Source organism: Palaemon carinicauda, chromosome 40, assembly GCF_036898095.1.
Source record: "Palaemon carinicauda isolate YSFRI2023 chromosome 40, ASM3689809v2, whole genome shotgun sequence".
NCBI lineage: Eukaryota > Metazoa > Arthropoda > Malacostraca > Decapoda > Palaemonidae > Palaemon > Palaemon carinicauda.
Genome location: NC_090764.1, coordinates 50,854,238 through 50,868,319, shown reverse-complemented (window position 1 = coordinate 50,868,319; position 14,082 = coordinate 50,854,238). Strand labels below are relative to the sequence as shown.

Here is a 14,082-nt window from a genome sequence, read left to right as displayed (position 1 = left end):
AGCGTCCCGACGCTTGAGGATCATATTGGCCCACAAGCTCTAGACTTGGTGGGCCATAAACTCAATGGTCCGTGTGCCCGAGAGTAGGAAAGTCTCCAGCGCTTTCCTGGTGCTTTCTTTGGAGAGGTCCTCGGACCGCACCAGGATGCCCAGAGACCCCAGCCAGATGTCGAGCCACGAAGTTGCCTGCATGGCACACTTGGTGACCTTCTCCTGGCTTAGGATCTCAGTGGTTGAGAAGGACACGTGCTGGTTGGAGAGTCTCTCAAGAGGGATTCCCCCTGTGAGTTCTTCCACGAAGTGGTGTAAAGGAAGACTCAGACAAGACTCCTCGAGGATCTCGAAGTACCTCCTCTGATGGACTCGTGGAGGAGGGAGGGGCTTGTTACCGGAACTCGATCTGCTGGAGGAGGCAAGCTCAGAGAGCTGGCCCTCGACCTTGTCCCTGGCACTCTTCATCCCCTGAGACCAGGGCAAACCTGCACTGGCCCTAGAGGGTTTCTGGGTGCCATAGACGCGGTCCAGGACCATGTCCTTCCCTTCGCGAGGTGGGACCTCAGGGTCCGGGATCCCATTGAGGTTCCTCATGAGGGTCAGGACTTGCAAGAACGCGTGTTCTGACTCCTGGTGCTCTTCTCCCGAAGGACTGGCAGCAAAGTCTCCCGTCCCCAGTGGCTCTTCCTGGGGGGACACGTGGATATCCTCGACGGCTCTAGACGGTTCCTGCCTGATCCTCGTTGACGATTTGGGAATCGTCTTAGAGTCCTTAGGTTCCCTCCTGGGCGGGATATAGGACTCGACTAGCGAAGGGGGTAGGCTCTTCTTCACCTCTGGACGAGACGACCTCTCAAGGAGAGGCGGAGCCGCCTCCATTGGTGCGATGGGGGAGTGGTCCGGCTCATCCGACTCTCCTGAGGAGGGGCAATCCTCCTCTGCAGGGGAGGGAGAGAAGGTCTGAGGGGGAGAAGGAGCCTTGCGCAAGGATCTGCGAGGAGACAGAATAGGCCTCGAAGGAGGTTCCACGGGAGAAACCTCTCTCTTCCTCTTCATGGGGGAGGAAGCAGCCGCTGGTTTGTGGCCCGAGTCAGATAGGGCGGGCTTAATAGCCTGCACAAGGGCTCTGACAAGGGTGCCGAACAAGGGCTGCTGGCTGACAGTCGCGCTGTCAGACACCCCCTCTGGAGGGAAGGGGATCGAGGGATCCGTAGGAGGAGTCGACAAACGAGAGTTCGCCTGTAGGGCTGAAAGAGAAGAGTCCCTAGACCTATTCGGGAAGCGCCCCTCCTCCGGCGAGCGCGCTGGTCTGCGCTTGCAGGGAGGGGAACGAGACGACGAACTGTCCGCCTGGTGGCCCTCGCGCTGGGGCTCGTGTGCCGGGCCCTGGTCAGGGTCGCCTGTGAATGGCTGGGGCGATACTGGAATCTCACGCGGGCGGGGGCGGGCGCAGGCGCGAGGGCGCGCAGGCGGGGATACAGGAGCGATGGAGCAATGGCGCGCTGGTGATAGAGTGGGCGCGTGGGCACGCAGAGGCTGGAGCGGGAGCGTGGTCGCGAGAGCGCGTAGGCGACGGCGAGGGCGTGTGGCAAGCAGGAGCCGGCGCTGGAGGCGGCCGAACGCGCAGAGACCTGATGCGGCCCCGAAGAGCGCGAGATAACGGAGGCGCCTGAGCGCGTGTCCGGAAGAACCGGGCGAGGGCGCATGAGCGCTGTAGCAGGGTCGCGAGCGGCCGGGATGGCGCGTTGACGCGGAGGTTGGCGCTGGTCAGATAAGACCGGCATGCTCGCCTGTGGGCGTGTTGGCCGCGCCGGCGATCGTGGGCGCGCATGGCGCGCATCAGGATGCGGTCGCACCGGAGTGCATTGCTGTGGCGGCCGCGCAGGGCGCGCAGTTGGATGAGGGAGCTCTGGTGTACGCTGAAGGGTTACCTTGGTCGCCTTGAATACAGGAATGGGGCGTGTAGCAGGAACAGGGCGCGTAACTGGAGCGTCGTGCAAGCGCGGTCTGAAGGGAGAGCCCAGAGGCGGCCGTGAGCACCCGTGCGCTAACATGGGAGCCTCCTGGGCGACGCGCTGAGATGTCGTAGCGCATTGGTGAGCGCGTGGGCGCTGGAGCTGGAATCGCGTGTGGGCGCGTATCGCGCATCTCCCCAGACCGGCACGACGGGTCCGGAGGAGCCTGTGGGCGCCTGTGCGCCAGCGGAGGTGCCACCTGGACTTCGCGCGACGATGCAGGAACTGGTGGGCGCCGGGGCGCTGGTGGGCGCATGAGCGCAGGTGGCTGCGTATGCGCAGGTGAGCGCAGGAGCGCCGTGTCAGGAACTGCTGGTGGGCGCCCTAGCGCAGGTGGCCGCTGGGGCACCAGTGGACGCGTATGCGCAGGTGAGCGCTGGAGCGCCGTATCAGGAACTGCTGGTGGGCGTGTATGCGCGGGTAAGCACTGGCGCGCTATATCAGGAACTGCTGGAGGGCGCCGGGGCGCCAAAGGGCGTGGGCGCACAGGGGGACCCTGGCGCGTAGCAGGAACGGTGGCGCGAACGCGTGAGGGTGAGCGCTGTGGCGCTAAGTCAGGAACAGCAGCGTCAGCATCAGGAGAGCGCTGTGGCGCTAAGTCAGGAACAGCAGCGTCAGCAACAGGAGAGCGCTCAGGCGGAGCCTGGCGCTTGAGGGCAAGAGGCGCGGTTTTGCGCTCAAGACTCTTCAACCCCGAAGAGCCAGGAGACTGCGCAGTGGCAGTATCAGGTGGGGCGTCACGCGAATCTGGAGCTCTGGAAGTGGATGGTCTGGGAGACAGGTCACTATGTCCCGAAGGACGACCATCCTCCGAAGGTGATCGCGAACGATCCCCGGAGAGGTCTAGGTTGGTAGCTGGCAGGACTGGTGAACGGCGAGTCGTCTCCTCCGCAGAGGACTGTGGTCCCGAAGAGGCGCCTCTTAAGCCCCTTATAAGGGGAAGGAAGGCCTCTACGGCGAAGGGGAGGACGAGCCTTCCGCCTTATACGCCCACGAGGGGCCGTGGGATCAGCAAGCTGACCATCGATGGGCCTCCGAAGAGAAGTCTCTGTAAGCGAACTCCCCCAAAAGGGAGAATCGCCGGCAGGAGAGACCGTGGGACTTAGATCCTCCCTCGAAGGATGTTCGGAGGGAGAGTCTAAGCCGTCAGCTACCTCAGCCACAGGAACGAGGGTTTGGCTAGACCCACGGGATGTCTCCGTCACAACAACGTCAACCACAGACAGAGGATCTATCTCCGCTGTAGTTGGCGATTGTTTGACGGCTGCACCCAGTTTGATCATGTCAAACAGGGCTTCCTTGGAGGGCGAACCCTGCAGCCCCAAGGAAGCCCAAAGCTGTAACAAATCATTATTAGACATAAAATCCTCCTCCGGGGGAGGAGGGGCAGCTGCCTCGCTATGGGAGGCAACTACCTCTCCCGCACCCCGGGATCGGTCAAAAGCACAGCGGTCTACGCTACCACTCGCCGGCCTCTCGGAAGAGGCCGCTCGAGGGGGAGCTTTGGAGGAGGAAAGGGCAACAGAAGAAGAAGTCCTGGAATTTTCTCTTTTCAGAGAAGCCTCTGAAGGAGAAAGATCCCTTTTGGCCTTCTTCTTACGGCGCCGGGCAAACCTCTCCCACTGGGAGGTAGACCACTCCCTACATTCAATACTTACATTATCGCTATCACACCGTTGGCCCCTACAGTGAGGACACAAGGTGTGGGGATCAGTGTCGACCACCGACATAAAGGTCCCACAAGGGCGGCCAGGAAATCCAAGGCAAGTACGCATAACGGCAGAGGCCAACTTCAATCACACTGCAAAAAAGAAAAAGCAAAAAATACAGATTAATTATGGCAGTCAAAGCGAGGGAGAGCACAGACAGGTCTGTTCTCTTCCCGAGCCAAAAGTAAAGTGAGCCTTTCACCAGTGTATGTGTGTGTGTGGGGGGGGGGGTAGCTTGCTTCCCCTCCCTACCCCCCGCTAACTAGCGGCGGGGTAGGAAACCCTCGTTAAAACTTTTATGGCTCGTCATTCAGCTACGCCGAAGTAATTACCCCCCATGTAAATAGTGTGGTTTGTATTTCAGTTACGGAACAAATAGTTTTTTTATTACCACCCTTTAACATAACCCCAATAGTAATGGGAGAACAGCCGAAACCAGCAAAACCACAAGAAATTAAACAGAAAATTTTTTTTTCCATGCAAACAATGCTAACTGCCACAGTTTCTCTCGAGTACCATTCTCGCATGAGTTCTGTCTTCTTTCAAGCTTTATTTTCTTTTGAAAACAGACTTCTCAATCTTTAGCATGGTCCGGTTTTTAAAAGGAAACAAACACAAGAATACCAACTAACTTAAAATTCCCCACCTAACCTAACCTAGAATGCATATCCTTACTTTAGTAGGGGGGCACACCCCTGCAAGCCCCCTTTGACAGATGTATCCTTAGCTTATGCTAAGACTTAGCCTGTAATATCATACCTTAATAATCGGAGTCTGAGTAATACGAATCAGGTTTAAAAACTGGGGCAACGGGTTGCGTTCAATGTGACACTTATCCACAAAACTACCCTTGTAATTGCTCACAGAGCAAATGCACTGGGTATGCTTCTTAGTTTGCTGTTTCTAACTTTACCACAACACTGCCAGTAATGTCAAACTGTACATTAAGTCAAGGGCTTGAAACATTTCATTTCTGACGAAAGCACTTCATGATCACAAAGAAATTACAAAGTTTCTTTATTATTATTAGTTAAGCATAGTCTAATGGCTTCATGTGGGGTATAATCAGATCTATCAAAAAAGCTAGCCATGATTAACCTGAGGATTTTTTATTTGAAAATCAACAGCAGAAGTATATTCTCTACTAAATATCAAGAAAAAACAATCAAGAGGAGTGATTAAAATGTATTTGGATTCCGACTGGCATATTTGAAGTAAAGATCGTAAAAATGGGAGAGAAAAATATTACGAAATATATACCTGCGTAAACAGGTCATGTTAAACTAATCATCAAGCGAAGAGTCGGCCAAAGTTAATAGCCAAGAGTAATGTCTTTAGAGAGGGTACCGCGTTTCCATTGGAGCGCACCGAGCTCAGTGGGTGGAGCTACTTTGCATTTAGGCGAAAATTGTCACAGTGCACAATGTGGAGGAGTTAAGTAAGCTTGAAACAAACATACGAACATAACGAGACTTCGTGACACCATGGACATCAACAGTTAACCTTGATTAATTTATTTCTCTCTTATTATTTATTTGCGTGGAGAAGAAATATGATATTTTAATTATAAAATAAATTTTTGAATATACTTACCCGGTGAATATATAATAGCTGCTACTCAGCGGCTCGACAGAAAACACACTCAAAAACTCGCGAGCGATCGCTATGAAGGTTGCGGGTGTGCCCACCAGCGCCACTATCGGCCAGATACCACTCTTGCATGTAAACAAACCCTTCAATTCTTCTCGTCCCGTGCGTCTCTATTGGGGAGGAAGGGAGGGCCTTTAATTTATATATTCACTGGGTAAGTATATTCAAAAATTTATTTTATAATTAAAATATCATTTTTAAATATTTAACTTAGCCGGTGAATATGTAATAGCTGATTCACACCCAAGGAGGTGGGTAGAGACCAGAGTTAATTAAGTTTACAGCGTATAAGCTAAGAGTTTTTGACAGTTATCAATATAACAAAACCAAAATATATAGGTACCTGGTAAGGAAGTTGACTTAGACGATTACTCTGCTTTATAAGTCTGTCTTCCTCACGAAGCCCAGCGATCCTCTTAGGATGCTGAAAGACTCCCAGGAGCTGAAGTATTAAGGGCTGCAACCCATACAACAGGACCTCATCAAACCCCTAATCTGGGCGCTCTCAAGAAATGACTTTGACCACCCGCCAAATCAACCAGGATGCGAAAGGCTTCTTAGCCTTCCGTACAACCCAAAAAACAATATTAAAAACATTTCAAGAGAAAGATTAAAAAGGATATAGGAATTAGGGTAATATAGTGGTAGAACCCTCACTCACTACTGCACTCGCTGCAACGAATGGACCCAGTGTGTAGCAGTCCTCGTAAAGAGTCTGGACATCTTTTAAGTAAAATGACGCGAACACTGACTTGCTTCTCCAAAAAGTCGCGTCCATAATACTTTGCAGAGATTTATTTTGCTTGAAGGCCACGGAGGTTGCTATATCTCTAACTTCGTGCGTCTTAACCTTAAGCAAACATCGCTCTTTCTCATTCAAGTGAGAATGAGCTTCTCGTATTAAAAAAATCTGATAAAATATGACAAAGCATTCTTTGACATAGGCAATGAAGGTTTCTTAACTGAGCACCATAATGCCTCAGATTTACCTAGTAATGACTTAGTACGAGCTAAATAGAACTTAAGAGCTCTAACAGGACATAATACTCTTTCCAGTTCGTTGCCTACGATCTCTGATAAGCAAGGAATATCAAAAGATTTAGGCCAAGGACGAGAAGGCAGTTCATTTTTGGCCAGGAAACCAAGTTGAAGTGAACAAGTGGCTTTTTTCTGTAGAAAAGCCGATGTTCTTACTGAAGGCATGAAGTTCACTGACCCTTTTAGCCGAAGCCAAGCACACTAGGAAAAGTGTCTTGAGGGTGAGATCCTTCAGGGAGGCTGAATGTAATGGCTCAAACCTGTCTGACATGAGGAACCTTAGGACCACGTCTAAGTTCCATCCAGGAGTTGCCAAACGACGTTCCTTAGAGGTCTCGAAAGACTTAAGGAGATCTTATTGTTGGAAAGATCTAAGCCTCTATGTCGAAAGACCGAAGCCAACATGCTCCTGTAGCCCTTAATCGTGGGAGCTGAAAGGGAGCGAACCTTTCTCAGATGTAAAAGAAAATCTGCAATTTGGGCTACAGAGGTACTGGACGAGGACACAGATGCTGACTTGCACCAGTCTCGAAAGACTTCCCACTTCGACTGGTATACTCTAATGGTAGAAGCTCTCCTAGCTCTTGCAATCGCACTGGCTGCCTCCTTCGAAAAGCCTCGAGCTCTTGAGAGTCTTTCGATAGTCTGAAGGAAGTCAGACGAAGAGCGGGGAGGCTTTGATGGACATTCTTTACGTGGGGCTGACGTAACAGATCTACCCTTAGAGGAAGACTTCTTGGAAAGTCTACCAGCCATTGAAGTACCTCGGTGAACCACTCTCTCGCGGGCCAGAGGGTAGCAACCAACGTCAACCTTGTCCCTTCGTGAGAGGCGAACTTCTGCAGTACCTTGTTGACTATCTTGAATGGTGGGAATGCATATAAGTCCAGAAAAGACCAATCCAGTAGAAACGCGTCTATGTAGATTGCTTCTGTATCTAGGAATGGAGAGCAATAGATTGGTAACCTTTTGGTCAACGAGGAGGCAAAGAGGTCTATGGTGGGTTGACCCCAAGTAGCCCAAAGACTCTTGCCCACGTCCTTGTGGAGGGTCCATTCCGTGGGTATCACCTGACCCCTCCGACTGAGACAGTCTGCCAAGACGTTCAAGTCCCCCTGGATGAATCTCGTCAACAGGGAGATGCCTCGAATTCTTGACCATAAGAGAAGGTCCCTTGCGATCTCGAGCAGCGTGAAGGAGTGTGTGCCTCCTTGCTTGGAGATGTACGCCAAAGCTGTGGTGTTGTCTGAGTTGACCTCTACCACTTAGTTTCGAAGAAGCTTTCGAATATCATCAAGGCCAAGTGGACTGCTAATAGCTCCTTGCCGTTGATGTGCATGCTCTTCTGACTTGAGGTCCACAGACCCGAGCATTCCCGACCGTCCAGGGTCGCAACCCCAACCCAAATCCGACGCGTCGGAGAACAACACGTGGTTTGGGTTCTTGACTGCTAGGGATAGTCCCTCTCTCAGACTGATATTGCTGTGCCACCATTTAGGGCATGCCTTCACTGGTTCGGAGACTGGGAATGATACCGTCTCTAACGTCTTGTCCTAGTTCTAGTGAGAGGCTAGATGGAACCGGAGAGGCACAAGGTGTAGTCTCCCTAGTGAGACAAACTGCTCCAGGGATGAGAGAGTCCCTACGAGACTGTTACAACTCCTGACTGAACAAACGTTATCTTTTCAGCATTAGTTGGACTTCGAGCAGGGCTTGTTCTAATCGGTGGCAGACGGAAAAGCCCGAAAAAAAACTGGACTGCGAATCTCCATCCCCAAATATAGAATAATCTGGGATGGGATCAGTAGGGACTTTTAGGTTGACCAAAAGTCCCAACTCCCTGGCCAGACTCAACGTCCAATGTAGATCCTGCAGACAGCGAAGACTGGACGATGCTCTGAGAAGCCAGTCGTCCAAGTACAGGGAGGCTCGGATCCCCGATAGATGGAGGGATTTTGCCACATTCCTCATGAGCCTTGTAAACACGAGAGGAGCAGGACTGAGGCCAAAGCACAGGGCTCGAAACTGGTACCCCACATTCCTGTAAACAAACCTCAGAAACGATTGGAAATCCGGGTGTATAGGAATGTGGAAGAATGCCTCCTGAAGGTCGAGAGAGACCATCCAGCCGCCTTCCATTAATGCTGTCAAGACAGCCTGGTAGACTTCATCGTGAAGTTTGTCTTGACAATGAACACATTGAGCGCACTTGCCTCTTACGTACTCCTGCAGTGAACATGGCTGCCAGATCATTGGAGCCATCCCTGAGGAACTTGTTCCTGCAGAGAACGTGGCTGTCAGATCATTGGAGCCATCCCTCATAGCCTTGTTTATGCATGACATAATTGCACAGCAAAACTTCAAACGCTCGAAAAAAGACTCCTAACAGGAGATGGTCTAGCTCTGAAGTCGACCATAAAATCTAGGAGCGTCTCATGGCCAGGCGCCAGGGAGAGTCTATGAGTGTCATATCAGACTCTCACTCTATAAGCCAGCTTAAAAGTAGGGAAAGCAAAGGCTGTCTCCCCCAAACTCCTCCTGGTGATAAACCAGTCGCCTAGCAAACGTAAAGCTCTCTTAGAAGAGCTAGAGAGCACTAGCTTATAAAAACAACGGCTTCGAAGTAGCTAGGCCTAGTGTAAACTCTGACGTTTAGGCGAACGAGGAGCAGCAGTTACAAAAAGATCCGGACAAAGATCCTTAAAAATCAGTATGATTTATTTAAAGTCCATAGAGAGCTAAGCAGCTTTAGGCTCCTCTCCGTCTGACAGAGTCCTCAAGGGAATATCAGTAGGAGGGGGAACAGCAACTTCCTCATCTGAAGGAATCTTGTCCGACAATAGCCGAGTCTCAAGCAAGGGAGAGACCTGCCATGGTGGCAATGCTTGACAAGCAGAGTCCACACGCACTGGTGCATTAGTAGCGGACCAGGACGCAACGTCATGTAACTGCTTAACAGTCTGTGAACTGTCAACAACAGGTGCGGTAGGACGCTGGGCGTCCACTCGAGACTGTTTTGACTGCCTAGTCTGAGCAGTCAAAACAACTCTAGACTGCGGTAGTTGACGCACAGCGTCAAAACAAGTCAACTCCGCTGGTTGGCGAACGTCCTGAACGTCAACAGGAGCATTAGGAAGCAGCCTAACGTCCAAATGCGGCTGAAAGCCAACACGTGACCGCATCGAGTGAGGCTCTACATATCGTGACTGACGTGACTTAGCTACGCCAACGTCAACAGGACGCACAAAGGTTCGTTTGGGCGGCTGAAGGCCAGGATCTCGATGAGATAAACGGCTAGGATCAACGTGAACCTTATCGGCAGAATAGTCTTCCATAAGAGAGGCAAGCTTATTCTGCATGTCTTGCCGTACAACTCATTTAGGAACAACGGGAATGGTTGCGGTAAGAGACGAGGGTAACGTCTGTGACTGCAAAACCTTGCCTACAAAAAGACTCTCGGAGCCTGTGTTACGTTTTTGTTTAGGCGGCGAGCAGTCTTCCGATGACTGCATAGTGTCAGAGCTGTCCTAATAGTTAAAACCAGGACGCTGGACCTGTCCTGAAAGGACTGACTTTCGCTTAAGGGGCCTCGAAACCTTGTTCCACGGTTTCTTATGCGAAAAGCCTTCGGATGACGAGGAGAAAATCGTCTCTCTCGTCTGATGGTAGGGGCGATCTTGGTGAGATACACCTGATAGGCTACCATAGAGGGAACGTCTGTTCGCTGATCAAGGCCTCTCGAACCCATAAGTCGTACGACATTACTTCTCCCCTGGGCTTGGGAGCTTGCAAGAGGTCCCGGACTAGGCGAACGACAGGCACGAACAGACGAACCCTCGGTCGCAACACTGATAACACTTTGCGCAATATCACTTTATCACTACGATTTTCTGTTTTGCACTTATTTCACTGAAATCGAATTTTTTAACAATTCACATTAGGTATGAATAAAACTGATTTCTACCTAAAGCACGCAATTCTACCCTCATCAAAAGGTTATAATTGAGAAATCAGTCGTATAATGTAAGCACATTAAAACAAGCAAAAAAAAACAGTAAACATATTTTAAGATAAAAAGATCAGTGGCTGGGAAGGAGACTAAACACTAGTTCATTCAAAACTACGTTTTCAATCTCTCACCGTACAGTGCCTTGGGACGAGAATAAAAACTAAAAACGTTTTATCCTTTCTCCCCGTACAGAGACTAGGGACGAGAGTAAAAAGCTGACTCGAGAACGTTACTCGCTTGGGACGAGAATAAAGATCGGAACGTTCTCTCTCCTCTCTCTCTCTAGATTTCGCCCGAAGAGAAGAGCCCACTTACCTTTCGTCAATAAACAGGTTATTTGACCAAAGGAAAAAACTGAAAGGTTTTTCAATTAAAAAGTTCCTTTAAAATAGTATTTAAAACATTTAAGCTTTGAAAGAAAAATGAACAAAACGTCAGAATCGATTTACTCTTTCTGCAAAGTGAAACCGTGATACTCTCTCTCTCTATCATAACGATAGAGCGCAAACTGCGTAGCATAAATAAACTAAACGTTAGTTCATCTTTGAAACAGTACGAAGACTATTCAAAGAAAAAACTTTCATAAAATATTTACTAAAAAAATTTCATTTAATAAGTTTTAAATCATTAGCTCTGTAAAAGTTATTTACGATTGAAAAGGGCTCAACGTTGTTTAACTTCGGTTTCCAAGTTAGGACCGCCTACTCTCAGGAAAGGTCGCATATAAACAAATCATTAAAATTTATTTTGATGTTTATTATAAATGGAAAGCTAATCGAAGAGGCCTAATAAAGGCTGTTGAGATATAAAATATATAGAGGAAAATCTATAATTAATTTATAACGTGATAAGATAATTGCTAAAAGCCTAAAACACACTTCCGTCTAAGGGAAGGGTCGGCCATTTAAAAGTCAAAGAAAGTCCATACTCTCTCTCTTGTCATCAAAAATTAAATCTATCCAAAAACGAGTTCAAGATTTAAGATGAAGATAAAACACCTGCACTGCGAAAGCTCAAACCAAAATGAAGTACTTCACCAAAAATGTTGAAAAACTCCAGGTTCCACAGCGAGTATTGATACGTCTTGTCGTCAAGGTCGACAGAGAAGAATTGAAGGGTTTGTTTACATGCAAGAGTGGTATCTGGCCGATAGTGGCGCTGGTGGGCACACCCGCAACCTTCATAGCGATCGCTCGCGAGTTTTTGAGTGTGTATTCTGTCGAGCCGCTGAGTAGCAGCTATTATATATTCACCGGCTAAGTTAAATATTAAAAAAAAAAATTTTCACATGTTTAGCCTTAGATTAATATAAATTTTGGCATAAGAGGTGGGTGGGAGCATTGAAATAATGTTTATTTGTAAGCGAAGAATGCCATGGCTGAGCAAAAACCAGTTAGTATCAATTCGTTGACCAACATTCTCGTAGGGTAGTTTGTAGCGCTACGGCCAAGCGTCCTAATTTGTTTATTATCACTCTGACTGTTATCTTGTATAGAATAAAAACTTTTGGAAATGGTCTACGGATCTTAAATATGTTGTGTAAGGGGGGGTACGGGGGGCGCAGCCCCCCTGGGTAAGGACACGGCTTTTAGCATAGGTTAGGTGGGTTTTTTAAGTTAGCTTCTCCCGTCGTACTCGTAGGTAAGGAAACTGTTGTGTAAGGGGGGTCCGGGGGGGGGGCGCAGCCCCCCTGGGTAAGGATACGGCTTTTAGCATAGGTTAGGTGGGTTTTTTAAGTTAGCTACTCCCGCCAAAATCGTTTTTAGAACAACGGCTACAGTTCAGAATATTCCCGTTTTCTACGGGATCTGGCCGTCACCCTACAAAGGCTTCTTCTCGTAAATACACTTACTAGTGTAGGTGACAACGGACATAGATTGGAAGGATTCTCATTTTCTATGCCAACAGTAGGCCTAGTGAACTAACAATCTACACACACAGCCAACCCGTTTCTCATTTGGATTGCGAAAAATGTTGTATATAAAGGAGGTGGGGAACACATAGAATGAAGGGGTTTGTATAAACAATAATGGTCAATGTATCAAAGGCAAGATAACAAGTTGACCTAATATGTGGTCTATGTCTTGGGAGAGAATTTCAAGCACACAAATATATGAAAAGGGTCCCGAAGACCTTAATATTGCCTAGCATAGGAGACCTTAGAGTAAACCATTGTACTGACCTTTCGTAGTAGTCAAACATTCCTTAATAACTCATCATCCTATTCTGAATTTTATGAACATGGCAATCTCAGAATATACATTACCTATACATTAACATCACATAATTATCTACCATCACCAAAACAGTTATGTACAAACTTCAATATGATAATCAAATGACATACCAATTTAATCTTAGGTAATTTCAACGTGACATTGGGGGGTTTTACTGGCACTTGTGCAATGATGGTCTTTTGCTACTTCAATAGTAAACAGTAAACACTGTTGCTTGAGTCTTGATTCTTGGAGGATAAGTATTGTTCTATTCGCGCCTTACACGCTAACACAATGCAGTAAACCCTTTTGCAAACCCAAAATCAAGAGTTATCAAACTTTTGATTCTTATATTAATTCTATTTTCTTAAATTATCAAACCTGGTCCATGCTTCATAAAATATACCTCTATTTAGGAAACTACAGTGAATGTAAGGAGACTGTTTCGGAGAAGCATTACAATTTTTAAGATTTTTTTTTTCATATCTGCAATTCAGGGAAAACCAGAGGAATTTGAATGTCTGTGCAAATATTAACTGCAAACGTCATAAATTCCAATGGCTTTAAATGATAGTCTGCATTCATTCAAACAGAACCTTGGCTTAGGCCTAGATTACTACCGGGGATTTTATTTTACCAATGTATGTTTAGTGGATACAAAGAGATTTTAATTTGCTTTATTACATAATCATTCATTAAAGAAAATTACCCATAGCAGCACTTTTGAATTTGGTTGGATTAGTTTTGTAACTTTGTGTAGTTTAGGCCGATGACCAGTTACTGAGATCAGGTAGGTCATTCGGCGCCACAATGATTAAAAAAAATAGATCAATTACAAGATGTTAAAAATATTTACTGGGGGGGGGGTAGGCCTATTCATACTCTTACATATGATCCTATCATTTGAGATGTAGTAAAACGTCTACATTTGCCCAACAAGGGCGTCTATATCAGGTAGCTGCTGGATAACAATAGCATTTTTATACACTTTGTATAATAAATGTTTACCAACTAATCATCCTTTAGAATACCAGTGACCGATTTACCATCGAGGTTATATTTCTACTGCAGATTTATATTAGGTTGGCCAGGGCACCAGCCACCTGTTAAGATACTACCGCTAGAGAGTTGAGGTTCGTTGACTGGCCAGATAGTACTACATTGGATCCTTCTCTCTGGTTACGGTTCATTTTCCCATTGCCTGCATATACACAGAATAGTGTGGCCTATTATTCATATATACTCCTATGTCCTCACACACCTGACAACACTGATATTATATTGTTTCTCTCTCTCTTCAGGGGTTAACTATTGCACTGTAATTATTCAGTGGCTACTTTCCTCTTGGTAAAGGTAGAAGAGACTATTAAGCTATGGTAAGCAGCTCTTCTAGGAGGACACTCCCAAATCAAACCATTGTTTTCTAGTTTTGGGTAGTGCCATAGCCTCTG

At 47.6% G+C, this 14,082-nt stretch overlaps 1 protein-coding gene across 4 annotated transcripts in view; it reads right to left on the bottom strand.

Annotated features, from left to right (window-relative positions):
• The window catches only part of LOC137631776 (myoneurin-like), a 262,298-nt gene extending 249,273 nt beyond the window's left edge, over window positions 1-13,025 (bottom strand). For 3 of the 4 annotated variants that reach the window (XR_011041946.1, XM_068363732.1, XM_068363733.1), the window contains exon 1: window positions 12,763-13,023. The gene's annotated coding sequence lies outside the window, so the exon portion shown is untranslated. Of the gene's footprint in view, window positions 1-12,762 lie in introns of all 4 variants that reach the window. The other variant, XM_068363734.1, reaches the window with a different exon arrangement.
• Between the last annotated feature and the right edge of the window lie 1,057 nt (window positions 13,026-14,082).